This window comes from Nyctereutes procyonoides, unplaced genomic scaffold (genome assembly GCF_905146905.1).
Source record: "Nyctereutes procyonoides isolate TBG_1078 unplaced genomic scaffold, NYPRO_anot_genome, whole genome shotgun sequence".
Classification (NCBI taxonomy): Eukaryota; Metazoa; Chordata; class Mammalia; order Carnivora; family Canidae; genus Nyctereutes; species Nyctereutes procyonoides.
The window spans coordinates 87,684,495-87,701,091 of NW_026575125.1; positions in this window are offsets into that span (position 1 = coordinate 87,684,495).

Consider the following 16,597-nt stretch of genomic DNA (forward strand, 5'->3'; position numbering starts at 1 on the left):
CCACACTGTCTTATTTTAGGTTTCATTAAAAGCCTTAACATCAAGTAGTGGAAGTTTTCCATCTTTTTTCCTTTAAATGTTATTTTCTAGACTTTTTCTAGGCTATTCCAAAACCAGTTTGGTTATTCAAGTTGGTTTTATATTTTCATATCAATTTAGCAAGCTTGTTAATATTTATTAAAATGCCTGCTGGGATTCTGATTGGAATTGCACTGACTCTCAGTTTTAGAAGAATTGACATATTAAAAATGGTGATTTTTAAAAATTTAATAAAGTATATAATTCTCCATTTTTATTTAGGAATTCCTAATTTTTGCCAATGATATTCATAATATGCTACATATAGGTCTTCAGTGTATAGATGTTTTATGAAAGCTATCTCTATTTTGTCTTCAGAAATATTGCACTACCATGAAGTACCTCAAAGCTTGTCATTTATTTCTAAATATTTCATGTTCTTTGATAATTGTATAATAGGGTTTTGTTTTTATTTCCCAAATGTTTGTTGCTAGAATCAAGAACTAAAGTTGATTTCTTTTTAACTTTTATCTTACAAAGTTACTAATTTCACTTAATAATTCTGATATTGATATTATATATTAAGATTTTAAGATTTTCTAATTAAACAATCATTTGTGAGGACTGTTTTAAAATTTCTAGTTTTGGGCAGCCCCGGTGGCTCAGTGGTTTAGCGCCGCCTTCAGCCCAGGGCTGATCCTGGAGACCCGGGATTGTGTCCCACGTCAGGCTCCCTGCATGGAGCCTACTTCTCCCTCTGCCTGTGTCTCTTGCCTCTCTCTCTGTGTGTCTCTCATGAATAAATAATTTTTTAAATTTTTATTTATTTATGATAGGCACACAGTGAGAGAGAGAGAGGCAGAGACACAGGCAGAGGGTGAAGCAGGCTCCATGCACCGGGAGCCCGACGCGGGACTCGATCCCGGGTCCCCAGGATCGCGCCCTGGGCCAAAAGCAGGCGCCAAACCACTGCGCCACCCAGGGATTCCTCTCATGAATAAATAAATAAAATCTTAAAAGAAATAAAATTTCCAGTTTTATTTTTTCTCTTTCTTGCCATATTGCACTGGTTAGTATATCCAGTACAATGCCAAATACAAATGGTGAAAGTAGGGGTGCCTGTGGCTCCATTGGTTAAGCATCTGTCTTCAGCTCAGGTCATGATTCCCAGGGTCCTGGGATCAAGCCCTGCATCAGACTCCCTCCTTGGTGGAGGGTCTGCTTCTCTCTCTGCCTCTGCCTGCAGTCCCCCTGCTTGTGTGCTCACTCTCTGTCAAAATTTTTTTTTAAATGATGAAAGTGTATATCCTTGTCTTATTCTCAACTTAAGGGGAAAAGTGTTTAATGTTTCACCATGAAATATGATGCCATTTGCTAATTTTTCTTTGGTCTTTATCAGCTTGAGAAATTTTCCTTATTTTTTAAAGGAATTTGTTTTTTTTTTATAAATTAATTTTTATTGGTGTTCAATTTACCAACATACAGAATAACACCCAGTGCTCATCCCGTCAAGTGTCCCCCTCCGTGCCCGTCACCCATTCACCCCCACCCCCCGCCCTCCTCCCCTTCCACCACCCCTAGTTCATTTCCCAGAGTTAGAAGTCTTTATGTTCTGTGTCCCTTTCTGATATCTCCCACACATTTCTTCTCCCTTCCCTTATATTCCCCTTCACTATTATTCATATTCCCCAAATGAGTGAGAACATACACTGTTTGTCCTTCTCCGATTGACTTACTTCCTTTGTTTTTAACATTTTGCTGATTTTTTTTAAATCAACAAATGCCAAATTCTGTCAAATGCTTTCCCTAAATTTGAGAGGGTCATATTTTTCATTTTTTACTTTATGTAGTATATTATATAAATTGATAGTAATACTGAATAATATCAAACAAATTATGCATTCTTGGAATAAATTACACTTGTCTTGATGTATTAAACATTTTTGTTTGCTGGATTCTATGCTAATGTTTTGTTAAGAATTTATACATTCATTTTAGTGAGAAGTACTGTTCTGTAGTTTTCTTGTAACGTTTTTGTCAGGTTTTAGTATTAGGGTAATATTGACCTTGTAAAATGAGTTATGAAATATTCTTTTTCTATTTTTCTGAACAGCTCTATGCAAGATTGATATTGTTCCTTAAATGGTTGATATAATCCATCAGTGAAACTGGGTCTAAATATTTTTGAAAGTTTTTATTATATTCACTTAATATAATTTTATTGAAATTTTCTATTTCTTGTATGTCCATTTTAAGTAATTTTTTATAATTTTAATTCTAGGGTAGTTAACAGTATTAGTTTCAGGTGTACAATATAGTGATTCAAGTTTCATATATTAACCTTGTGCAATCAAGAGAAATGTACTCTTAAGCCCCTTCACCTATTTCACCCATCTCCTGCCACTCGCCACCCTACCCCCTGCCCCCTCTGGTAACTGTCATATATTCTCTACAGTGAAGTCTGTTTTTTGGTTTGTCTTTTTTGTGTGATTTGTTTCTTAAATTCTACATCTGAGTGAAATCATATGGCATTTGCTTTTCTCTGACTGGCATATTTCACTTAGCATTACACTCATCCCTGTGTTTATTAAATAATGTTTTGCAAGGAATTTGACAATCCAAGATGTTGAAGTTATCAGCCTAAAGTTTTTCCCAATAATAACCCTTTAATGTCTGTAGGATCTGTAATGATTTTCTCTTTTAATTCTAATATTATTAAAACGTGTTTCTTGTATCTTGCTAAGGATTTATCAGTTTTATTAACTTTTTCAAAAGAACTTTTTCAAAAGAACTTTTTCTGATTACTCTTCTTTCTATTTAATTGAATTTTGGGCTTTTCTTAACAATTTCCCCTCCCATTTAGTTTGTTGATCATTAACTTCTTATATCCTTAAGGCAAAAGCACATGTAATTGATTACCTTTCTACTAATATAGGCATTTAATGTTATACATTTTCCCTTAATATATTGTTTTCATGATCTTTCAACTGAAGTATTTTTAATTTTTCTTTGTTCTTTGATTTTTAGGTTATTTGATGTGATATTGAATTTTCAAACATTTGGAAATTTTCTAGATATTAATGTCTAGCTGAATTCCTTTATCAGATAATATATTTTGTAAGATTTCAAACATTTTAATTTAATGAGTTATATTTTATCACTTAGAATATGGTTTCTCTTGATGAAAATACTATGTGAAGTTAAAGTTATTTTCTGGGCAGCCCTGGTGGCTCAGCGGTTTAGTGCTGCCTGCAGCCTGGGGTGTGATCCTGGAGACCTGGGATCGAGTCCCACGTCGGGCTCTCTGCATGGAGCCTGCTTCTCCCTCTGCCTGTGTCTCTGCCATTCTCTCTCTCTGTGTGTCTCTCATGAATAAATAAATAAAACCTTAAAAAATTAAAAAAAATAAAGTTGTTTTCTGATTTTACTGAGTGCAGTATCCTATAATTATTATTTAGGTCCTATTCTTTGATAGTGTTCCTATTTTTTTTTTGTTGTTTGTTTTAGTTTCTTTTCAACTTCAACCAGTTACTGAGAAAAGTGTGCAAAATCTCTAACCATATTGTAGATTTCTCAATTTTTCTTTTCAGTTCTGTCTGCTTTTCATATATTTTGCAGATTTTAAAAAAGATTTATTTTAGAAAGAGAATGTACACAGAAGTGAAGGCAGATTCAGAGAGAATCTTCAAGTAGATTCCTCACTGGGTGTGAAGCCCAACACAGGGCTCAGTCTCATGAGCCATGAGATCATTAGCTGAGCTGAAACCCAAGAGTTGCACACTTAACCTACTGAGCAACCTAGGCATCCCTACTTCATGTATTTTGTAAATCTGTTATCAGTAGCATACATGTTCAGGATTATTATATATTTATTTCAAAGTGTTCTTTTTTCACTTGCAACATTCGTATTTAAATCCTGTGCTAATCTTTGTTTTATAATCTTCTTTGTCTGAATATGTAGACAATTTTTTGCATTATTTTATTTCAATCTATGTGTCTTTATATTTAAAGTGGAATACCTGCAGACAGTGTATATTTCGATCTCCTTTTAATCTAGATTGAGAATAAATGATTCTTACCCCCATGTGTATTTAATGTATGGCTCATTTTGATTCTGTCATTTGCTGGTTGTGTTTTAGTTTTATGTGTTTTTATTCACTCATTCCTCTTTTCATGCTTTCTTTGGATTAATCAAATATCTTATAGTGTTTAATTTTCTTTATTGTCTTTGTAATGGTCTCCTTGGACTATACCTCTCTGTGTTAAGGTTGGAATTGTATGCTAACAGCCTAGAGTGAACATGGTGCTCATCTTATCTGTCCTTCAAGTGTGGTGTCTGTGTTGCCTTCTGTCCAGTGCCTGAAAACAATTGGTTCATATACTTTGTTCAGCTTTATAACTGGGAGGGCAAGTCTGGTACCACTTAGGTCAACATAACTGGAAATGAAATTTTGATGTTTGCTTTTTAGATTCTCTTCTTTCTTGGTTCTTTTTCTACCTCGTGGCCCTCTCCTTCCATTCTCTGCCCCTACCCTCTCAGATATCCTGATTCTAGCATCTTACATTCAGAAACTGTGAATTAATAACTTTCTTAAGTTTTTATGTGATAAAAGTTGAGGGCATGTTATTTTCTAGAGTCATTTTCATGATTGTTGGGATTTTAGGAGATTCCATAGCCTCTAGGATGCATAGGACTTCATCTCTGTTAGTGGAATGCACACAAGTATGCAATATTTATAAGATACCTACTGTATAGTAGCTATTTTCATAATATCCATCAGAATGCTAACTGATACATTTCTGTATCATAACCAAGACTGTAGGAAGGAGAAGGGGTTTTGATAGTTAAATGAACACCTTGAACTGCCATCACAAATCCTTTTGTGGTGTTGGCCAAAAGAGGAAAGTCAGGGGAAAATATAAAGTGAAAGTTGTAGGAGTTGGAGATTTCAGCATAAGAACTGAACTCAAGGGGCACCTGGGTGGCTCAATGGTTGATCATCTGCCTTTGGTTCAGGTCGTGGTCCTGGGGTCCTGGGACCGTATTGGGTCAAGTCCCTATTGGGCTTCCTGCAGGGAGCCTGCTTCTCCCTCTGCCTGTCTCTGCCTCTCTCTCTGCATGTCTCATGAATAAATAAGTAAAATCTTTTAAAAAAAATAACTGAACTCAAAAAGAGACAAAGCAGATGGAGGCAAGGTGTTTGGAAACAGATCTCTCATATTAATAACTGACATTTTCTAATTTTCTTGAGCTATTACTGGACTGATCACAATTTTCCTGTTTTTATTTCTGATTGCCTGTTCTCTGTTCTTACTGTTTTCTTGGGAGCTTTTCTTGTTTATAATGCATTTTGATGGTTGCAGTATTTTTTTTCTTAAGTTGGTGTTCCTCAGATTTACCAGTTGGTGAATTTTGTCTACCAGAAGTTGATTTGGATATTATCTTTGGTACTTCTGCCATACCAGGACCTATGCTTATTTTGATAATTTAGAACTTCTTTTACAAATAACTGATTTAGCAAGTACATTATAAAGTCTTTTTTTTAATAAACTTTTACTAAGGACCCATGGTAGACCAATAAGAACACTACATCATGAATCAAAAAGCTGGAATTGTTGTCCTGGCTCTATCAATAAATGTGTGACCTTTAGGAAGGCACTTTATATGGAAATTAAACTAGATGGTCCTAAACATCTGTTCCAGCTATAAGATTCCATTTGCAAGTAAGATTCCTTTATTCTTTCTTCCTCCTCCTCATTTTGGGAGATGAAGAATGTATTGTTCTTTTACAACTTCTTGGTATTATTTATATGTGAGAACAGAATATGTTCCAGTGAACAAAGTTGTAAACCCAAACAAACCTGCTGTCTATACTCTGCCTTAATCATTTTGTTTCCCCTAGCCCCAGTGTCTTGTAGCTTCTTTCTAGATTATTCTGCTACAATTGACCACTATAAAAAAAGAAAAGTTTTATGTTAAGCTGGATTGTTTGTTTTTTTCTATTGTCTTTCTAGGTCAGACTTCAGCCTAATTTTTTTTTTAGAAAAAATGTTTTGTAGCTTTAAGAGTATTTTACAAAGCCTGAACTTGAATTTTTGTATATCAATGATTCCAAGTAGTTTGGTAACTAAGAAAACAAATGCATTGATTTCCAGCCTTAAGAAAGCAACCCTCAGATATAGCAAATCTCTCAACTAAGATTGAATTGCCAGTGCAGTATAAAGAAAAAAACTATTACTCCCTCTCTACAGCCAAAAGGATTTTGCTTCAATCCTAAAATGGCAGACTTTGTCCCTAAATAAGCAAAAGAGAATAATAAAAGTCTGGCAAATAGGCAAGTGGGGGTATGTGTGCATGTTTCCGAAATAGAAGAAAGAAACTTTTGATACCATGTTGATGTTGTGCCTTATGCTGATAAGTGTACCTTAAAATAAAGATTTTGATTGAAGTACATGGAATTAAAAAGTTTTTCCAATGTCCTAGGTAAAAATTATTATAATTACCTAACATTTAGGTTGTATTAACCTCTCAGTAAACCCAATTCTACTTTAAGTTCTTAAAAAAATTGTGGTAAGCTTGACAAATTACAGCTCTATTCAGAACATGCCAAAAGATCCAGTCTGTTCTATCAAAAATTCAGCTCCTAATCTGGTTGGTTTGATTGCATGACTATAAATGTCCCTATTGGAATGAGTATTGGACTGATTATTTTGGCAAAACCTCCATTGTGGCAGCGTAGAGAGAAGGAGCATGAGATTTTTAGGTCAACTTGATAACACAGAAGCTTGAAACTGGCAGGGATTTTAGACATCTGTTTGTACACCTTTACTTATGAAAAAACTTAGGCCTTTAAAATGTTAGTATTCTAAATAATTATAAAGGAGAAGCTCTTTGGGTATGATTTAATCATAATGTTAATAATTTTGAGCATTTGGTCTGTGATATTTAATATTTGAGATTTAATCTGATATACTCTGTAACCAATACTTTGTATATATCATTGAATCCTAAAACCCACCATTTGAGTTAGGTATTATTATTGCTCCTTTTTCGGGGCCATAGAAATTGATGCATAGATAGGCTCACTGACTTGCTCAATGTTTAAGAGTTAGTAAATGGTAGAGTTGGAATTCAAATCTGGACAGTCTGATTAAACTAGTCTCTTCTACTGCCTCCCAATTATAAGAAAAGGGAATATTCTTGAATTCGTAGACAATAATCAAATGTAAACTATTGTGGATCTGTTCCCCAGGAAGGTATGTCTTCACCATATATACTGTCCACTGTTCTCCACAATGAACTGTTACTTTAGAGCTCTTGTTTCTGAAGTAGAAAAATGTTATTTTAATTATCAGGATTTATTTTAGCATAAATTATTTAATACAGAATCTAGCTTTATTCACAAGGCATTTTACATTGTGACTTATAGTATGGCAGGATAGCACACTGGCTACAAATGGGTTTTAGAGTCAGATAGACATAGGTTCAGATCCTAGCTCTGCTATTAGTTTTAGAACCCAGAATGAGTTATTTGGGTTTGCCTTTGCCTAGTCATCTCTTCCTCTCACCTTAGTTTTCCCATCCTGGATATGGGGATGATAATAGTAATACTGGAGGTAAGATGATCTTACCTACTTTGTAGTGTTGTTATGAGGATTAAGTTTAAATTATAAAGCCCTTAGCAGAGTGCCTGGCATATTGTAAGTGCTAAAAACTGTTACTTAGTAGTAGAAGTTTATTATTATTATTATTATTATTATTATTATTATTAATTATTTTGCTATGCCCATTCATTACTGATCCAGGGCTTTCTTTACCAGGACCTTAACTAAACACATATTCACTTTCACCCATTTCTTTGATGAATAGCATTTAGTTGAGAGGGAGTGGATTGTTGGTTGAGTTGCAATGCTTGAGAGTCTCCAAGGAATTCGCACCTCTTGCCAAGTTTTACTCTGTTTATGACTCTAGGTCTAAACTGTATTTGGCCCTTATGAATCATAGAAAGCTGATGATTACTATAGTTAACAGCACTGAATACAGACACTATAATAAATATTTGACACATAATATTACTTAAAACCCTTTATGAGTAGCTCAGTAAGGCTAGACATGATCAGATACACATTTTTGGAATTCACATTAGCCTATCTGATTCTATTCTTATTCTGCTACAACAAAACTTTTCTCTGCAGACTAAGTTTCCAAAAATGAAACTCAAATCATATCTAGTTCCTTTCTTTAAATACTTCAGGATTTTCTCTTTTTTTAAGATTTTATTTATATATTCATGAGAGACCGAGAGAGAGAGAGAGAGAGAGAGAGAGAGAGAGAGAGAGAAAGCAGAGAGAGAAGCAGGCTCCACGCAGGGAGCCCGACGTGGGACTTGATCCTGGATCTCCAGGATCATGCCCTGGGCTGCAGGAGGCGCTAAATGGCTGAGCCACCCGGGCTGCCCTACTTCAGGGTTTTCTCATTGTCTTCAGACCACAGTTCTCAAATTAAAGTCAAGAAGGCCCCTAGAGGTCTGTGAGATCTTCTACTTTGCAAAGTCAAAACAATGTTCATAATCATATTGAGAAATTTGCCGTTTTCACTTTTGTTTGCTCATTAAGTGTAGAGAATTCCATAGGTTAAGTGACATGTGGCATTGCAATAAATTGACACAAGTCAGATGTGAGAATCAGCTTGTTTTCTATATAAGCCATATATTGAAGAGATTTGCAAAAAAAAAACTTTTTATGTTAACATGTAATGGGTTTTTAATTATTTTTAAAAAAATTTCTCAGTTTTTCTAATATGGTAAGTATTTATACATGTAACACTGAAACTACAGCTCTATGGAGCCCTACAGAATTTTTAAGAATAGAATAGTTTCTTAGAATGCCTGGGTGCCTCAGTTGGTTAAGATCCAACTCTTGGTTTCAGCTCAGGTCATGATATCAGGGGCGTGGGATCACATATCTATATATATGTAACAGGTTCTTGAGACCCAAAAGTTTGCAAACTATTACCTGAAATTAATGTTCAAACTCTGCTATATGTTTCACCAGCCGTCATGTTTTGGGCCCGGCATGCTTTTTTTAGCTTTCTTTCTCTGCCTCTTACCTATGTTCTAATCACCTTAAATTTTCTAATTCTTGTTCTTCACCCATAGAACACACTGTTCCTTCTGCTAGGCATCTTCCCTCTCTTTACTTGACTAAATTTTACTCATACTTTATCTTTTTAAAGATTTTACTTATTTATTCATGAGAGACCTAGAGAGAGGCAGATACATAGGCAGAGGGAGAAGCAGGCTCCCTGTGGGGATCCCAATGTGGAACTTGATCCTGGGACACCGGGATCATGACCTGAGCCACAGGCAGATGCTCAATCACTGTGCCACCCAGGTGCCCCTTACTCATACTTTAAACTCAAAATTAGTTATTACTTACATTGCAGTTGTCCCTCTCTTGGTAGTTATGCTATATTATAATTGCATGTCTATTTTTGTTTCCTACCAGATCATAAACTGCATAAGAGCAGGCACTATGTGTTATTCATGCTGCTTTTCCAGGTCCTAGGACAGTAATGCACTAAATAAAAAGTTTTGAAAGGAATTGAATTAGAATGCACTGAAAGTTTAGTGAGATCCATTTAACAAATGTAAAGGAAAGAATCTGGAGAAAATGACTTCCTTTTTTCATATAACAGGTCCAAAGGGGGATCTACAATAGTTGAGTTATTGGGTTCTATATTTACTGATATCCAGGTAGGCACTCTTCATCAACACCAGATAAATTGCCATGACTAATAGCAGTCAGCTAATAGAATTCTGAAACCTGTAGTTTCATGTAGATAAATCCTTTAGTCCTAAAACTCCTGTTTTGACCAAGTAAATCAGCCAGATGTTCCTTTACACCTAGTAGTATCCAACCATACAGTTTAAACAAGAAAGTCAATAAAAATGGTTTAATAAGACAGTAAGCTGAAAAACTTATTTTGTGAATAATAACTCCTATTTGGCAAAACCAAGAAACAATTCATTTTTGCTCCATCTTCTTTTAATATCCTCAAGTGTAATCATTAAAATCTTGTTACTTATAATACTGAGTGTGGTTAAAGTGGATTGGACTGAATTGATAAAATGATAATTACCTCTCTGTGTTGTGCCATTTGCATTTGATTAGGAATATACTTAATTTTCTTGCAAGAGTAGGAGATTATAAAGGAATGAAATTCTAATTGGAAATAGATGTCTAGACGTTTAAGTAGGAATTTCCCACAAAAGTCACAAGAGAGTCAACTTTAGAAAATTGAGGTTATAAATGAAGAATTTATAAAATAGAGGTTATCATGAAGAATTATGAATCATTAAACTTTATTTTTAAAGTTGAAGAAATCATCATAAAAGCACACCTAGTTGTTCATCCCTAATATCCATTATCACTAAGTCTTGGAATGATTGTGTGATACATCCTTGTTCCTCAGACTGTGGATGTGCTGGTGCATGATCAATAGTCATCTGGGATCTTATTAGAAATGCCTCACTCAGACCAACTGTATTAGTTCTGTATTGCTGTGTAACAAATTGCCACAGATTTAGCAGCTAAAAATAACACATTATCATTTCAAAATTTTCATGGATCAGAAATCTGGGCACAGCTTACCTGAATCCTTTGCTCAAGATCTCACAAGGTTTCAACCAAGATTATCAGCTAGGGCTGGGGTCTGATCTGAGGCACTGAGTCCTCTTCCAGGCTCACATAGTTGTTGGCAGAATTTATTTCCTTATAGCTGTAGAACTGCTGGAAATTCACTATCTCTAGGATAGTAAGAGAGAGTCTCTGACCTCTAGGCCCTCTTTACTGGGCTTGATTGATTAGGTCAGGCTCACCCACCATAATCTCCCTTTCATTAACTTAAAATCAACTGATTTGGGACCCTAATTACATGAGCAAAATCCCTTCATCTTTGTCATATAACCTAATCATGAGTGTGACATATATGCATAGGTACTGCTCACACTCAAGGTGAGGGGTTTATATAGAGCACATACACAAGGGGGGACAGGAACCTTAGAATCTCCTTAAAATTTTGTTTACTATAGCTACTGAATCAGAGTCTGCAATTTAAAAATAATACCCAGGTGATTCATATGCATATTTTGAAGCTTTGTGATCACCTTCTGAGATATGAGAAAACCAAAGTAGCCACAAATTAAGTAATTAAATTAATATCCTAGGTCATTACTAATGGAACCACTTAAACCCATTGTCTTCACTTACTGATGAACACAAAGCTTTGGCACTTCCACATATGCCATTGCATTTAACTCTCATAACTCTACCATTATTATTGGATGATGGCATCATTATTTTGCCAATGAAGAAACTGAGAAAGCAATTAAGTAGTGTCCTACATCTTGTTTATGGAACTAGGATTCAAAGCAGTCATGCCAGACCTGATCTTTCTACCACATTGTCATTGTCTCCAAGGTGGGAAGAAGAAGAATAACTCCTGAAGACCCAGCTTCTATCAGGGTCTTGAAGATCCCTTTCTTCTGCCTACCTTAAAATAAAGTGAGAACTCCTGAGTTCCCCAGAGATCTCGAGAAACCAGTAAGTGGAGATGTAACCAGTAGAGAACACGGTCCTCCCCCAGCAGCCCCTGCTCCATTCACTGAGATTTCCTGGAAAAAGATCATTACCTGATTTTGCTATCAATGTTCTGAGAAACTAGATTTAGGTGGCCCTTGCCTGGTGACAAAGACAAAAATTCTGTTGCGTGACTGCATTTAAATTCGTGAAAGCCAAACTGAAGATAGCATAGTTGCCAGCTAAATAATGATAGTAGACTTCGTATTAGAAAACATGGTGCTGTTCTTTTTCTTTTTCCTTTTCCTTGTTTTTCCTCCCCCTGGCAAAAGTTGATTACTTCAGATATTTTTTCCAGATAGCATTCAGGATAGGACTGAGCTCTTCAAAACCAGAAAATAGGGATGCCTGGGTGGCTCAGTGGTTGGGCACTTCAGCTCGGTTGTGATCCTGGGGTCCTAGGATCAAGTCCCACATCGGGCTCCCTGCATGGAGCCTGCTTCTCCCTCTGCCTATGTCTCTGCCTCTCTCTCTGTGTCTCTCATAACTAACATTTAATATTTTATCCAATAGAAAGTTGCTTTATAGAGACAAAGTAGATGAATGGTTACCTATGGGAAGGGTCTAGGGGTTTAGAGGGTGGTGGTTAAGGAGTGTGATGTTTGTTTCTTTTTAGGGTAAATGTTCTAAAATTGATTTTGGTGATGGATGCACAAGTTTATGAATATACTAAAAGCTATTAATTGTATGCTTTAAATGAGATAGTTTGGAGAATGTGGGGAAGACGGTGGAGTAAAAGAAGCCTGAATCCAACTCATCTCATGGATGCATTGAGGCAACAAATACATGTATTGCAACTAACTAAAAATCTAAAGAATGGCAGAACCGAACTTCCACAGCTAGTCCTAGAGAGAAGGCCACAGAGAAAAGGGAAGGGCAGAGACACAGTCGGGTATTAAATACCCCATTGTGCAACTAACCACAAATGGAAGAGCAAGGCGATCAGACCCCACATGAGTATCACTGGCCTGCACTGGGAGGAAGACTCTCCATCATGTCTGGCTTTATAAAGCAGCAAGGCTTAACTCTAGGAGCTTAAGTAATTAGCAGGGCTTAACTCCAGAAGAGCTGGAGGGTTATAGGAGACCAAGACTCTGCCCTTAAAGAGCCAGCACTCTATATCACTCAGTCCAAGAACCAGCACAGAAGCAGGAGTTTGAAAAGCATCTGGGGTATACATGAAGATTTATTGACTAATTTTAGAATGTGTGCTAGAGGGGCAGAAATCTGCAGGAGATTTCTCTGGGAACAAAAGGGCAGGCACCATTTTTCTCACCATCCCCTAGACTATATGAACATTGGCAGGAGCCAGTTTTAATACTCTCCATCTACCTTGCTAGCAGAGCATGCCCCATTCTGGCCTTCCCCTGCTTTCCTGCTATCCCCAACCCAGCCACCTCAGCAGGCACCCTTCCAAAGTGGCTCCTGCCTCAACACACCCAGCAGGGACAGTACCAGCACACTCCAAAGTGATTCCTGCCCTGAGTGGGTAGCAGGGGGCAGGTGGTGGGAAATAACTCCACATACTCACAGATTCTGTAGCTGAGCCTCTTAGCTGGCTGTGTAGGGAATAAGCCATGTTCTTCAGAGTGACAGCAGGTGTTGCAGTGGCTAATTGTAGACAGTTGGGCTGCCAGCCTAGCCCATCAGCTAGCCCATGGTGCTACAGCCAGGCTCCTCAACAGCATGGGAAGCAAACTCTGTCCAATATACCTATAGCAGGTGAAGTAGGTTATTGCAGCCAGCTGGGGTGAGAGTCAGCCCCACCTACCAGCATGCCCAAAGGAATCATAGCTGAATTACAATAATAGTGTGGATACAGAGCACACAGGGGACACTGCTGGAGAGCCTAATTCTGGTGACTAGAGGGGATTGTACTACAGGGCATCACAGGACTTCTTTGACACAAGACCACCACTTTTAAGAACAGTAGATATAGTAGACCTACCTAATACATACAAACAGAGTGTTATACAAAATGAGAATACAGAGGAATATATACCAAATGAAATAACAAGACAAAACTAGAATTAAATTAAATGTGCCTGATAAAAGTGTTAAAATGATCATAAAGATACTCACTGGACTTGAGGGAAAAGTAGATGAACTCAGTGAGAACTTCAACAAAGAAACAGAAAATGTTAAAAGAACAAGAGTTGAAGAATACAATAACTGAAATGAAAAATATACTAGAAGGAATCAACAAATTAGTGGATGCAGAAGAATTGAACAGCAATCTGAAAGACCAGGTAATAGAAAGCAACCAAGCTGAATAGCAGAAAGGAAAATAATAATAATAATAATAATAATAATAATAATAATAATAAAGGTTAAGGTATCTCTGCAACATGATTAAGTGTAATAATCTTTGCATTATAGGGATTCCAGAAGGAGAAGAGAGAGAAAAGAGGCCGAAAATTTATTTGAAGAGATAATTAACTGAAACTTCTCTACCCAGGGAAGGAAAAAGACAGGTCCAGGAATCAAAGAGAGCCCCAAGCAAGAAGGTCCACACCAAGACACATAATAACTACAATGGAAAAAATTAAAGGTAAAAAGAGAATTTTAAAAGCAGCAAAAGAAAAGCAAATGATTAAGCCCCGCCCCACATACTCCTTAGAGATATCACCTGATTTTTTAGCAGAAACATTTCAGGCCTAAACAGAATGGTAGGATATATTCAAAGTATTGAAAAAAATTTCCAACTGTGAATACTCTGACACAATTATCAATTACAATTGAAGTAGAGATCAAGAGTTTACCAGAAAAAAAGTTAAAGCTGAGTTCATAACCACTAACCAGCCTTACAAGAAATGTTAAAGGGAAGTCTTTGAGTAGAAAGAAAAAACATAATTAGAATGAAGAACATTATGAAAGGAAAATATTTCACTGGCAAAAGCAACATATAGTCAAGGTAGTGGGCTAATCACTTATAAAGCCAGTATTCAGGCTAAAACACAAAAGTAATAAACTCAATTTTATCTACATAAATTAGAGCTGGGATACACAAAATGATGCAAAATATGTAAAGATATAAACTATGATTTCACACATAAAAGTTGGAGGGGGGAGTAACGATTTAGTGCTTTTATTTATTTATTTATTTATTTATTTATTTATTTATTTATTATTTTTTTAATTTACGATAGTCATACAGAGAGAGAGAGAGGCAGAGACACAGGCAGAGGGAGAAGCAGGCTCCATGCACCAGGAGCCTGATGTGGGATTCGATCCCGGGTCTCCAGGATCGCACCCTGGACCAAAGGCAGGCGCCAAACCGCTGCGCCACCCAGGGATCCCTTATTTATTTATTTTAAAAAAATTTTATTTATTTATTTGACAGCACAAACAGGGGGACCAGGAGAGAGAGAAGCAGGCTCCCTGCTGAGCAGGAAGCCTGATGCAGGGCTCAATTCCAGGACCCTGGGATCATGACCTGAGCCAGAGGCAGAGGCTTAACTGACTAAGCTGCCCAGGTACCCCAATTTAGTGCTTTTAGAATGTGCTCCAACTTAAGCAACCATCACCTTAATACAGACTGTTAAACACCTCATATGTTATATATGAACTCCATGGTAACAAGAAATAAAAACACCTGTCACAGATACACACACAAAAAAAATAAAAACAAAGGGATCTAAACATGACACTAAAGAAAGCCATCAAACCACGAGAGCAAGAGAACAACAAAAATGAACTACAGAAACAGCCAGAAAGCAATTAACAAAACAAGATGGTAGCAAAATCTCTGAGACCCAGCAAAAGCAGTTGTAAGAGGAAAGTTACTTTAAATGTAAGGGGATTAAATCCTCCAATGACGTGGGGTGGCTGGATAAAAAGACCCATCTGTATGCTGCTTACAAGAAATTCATTTTAGACCTAAAGACACAGACTGAAAGTGAAAGGATGGAAAAAGATTCCATACAAATGGAAGAAAAAAAAGCTGGGTAGAAGTACTTCCATCAGACAAAATAAAGGTTAAAATGAAGACTATGACAAGAGACAAAGAAAGGCATTACATAATAGATTATTTCAACAAGAGGATGTAGTGATTATATATATCTGTGCACCCAACATAGGAGCACCTAAATATATAAAGAAAATATTAACAGACATAAAGGGAGGAATTGACAGTAATACAATGATAGTAGGGACTACTCACCCTATTTTTATCAATGGATAGTTCAATCAATAAGGAAACCGTGGCTATGAATGGCACATTAGACCAGATGCACTTGACAGATATATACAGAACTTTCCATCCCAAACCAGCATAATATGCATTCTTTTCAAGTATACATGGAACATGCTGCAGGATAGATCACATATTAGGCCACAAAACAAGTCTCACTGGATTTAAGAATATTAAAATACTATTAAGCATCTCTTCTCATCACAATGGTGTGAAACTAGAAATCAATTACAAGAAAAAAACTGGGAAAAGCACAAACAAGTGGAGGCTAAACAATATACTACTGAATAACCAATAAGTCAACAAAGAAAGGAAATAAAAATACATGGGGCGGGGCGCCTGGCTGGTTCAGTCACTTAAGTGACTGACTCTTGATTTCAACTCAGGTCATGATCTCAGGACCATGGGATCAAGCCTCACATTGGGCTCTGTGCTCAGTGGTGAGTCTGCTTGAGATTTTCTCTGTCCCTATTTCCTTCTGTCCCTCACCTGTTCCCTCTCTGTCTCTGAAATAATAAATTGTTAAAAAAATACACAAGAGACAAATGAAGTTATAAACACAATGATCCAAAATCTTTGAGACCCAGTAAAAGCAGTTCTAAGAGGGAGGTATGTAGCAATACAGGCCTATCTCAAGAAAGAAGAAAAATCTAAATATTTTTAACCTTATAAATATAAAATAGTTATATATAAAATAACCTTACATGTAATAGAACTAGAAAAAGAACAAAACCCAAAGTTAGTAGA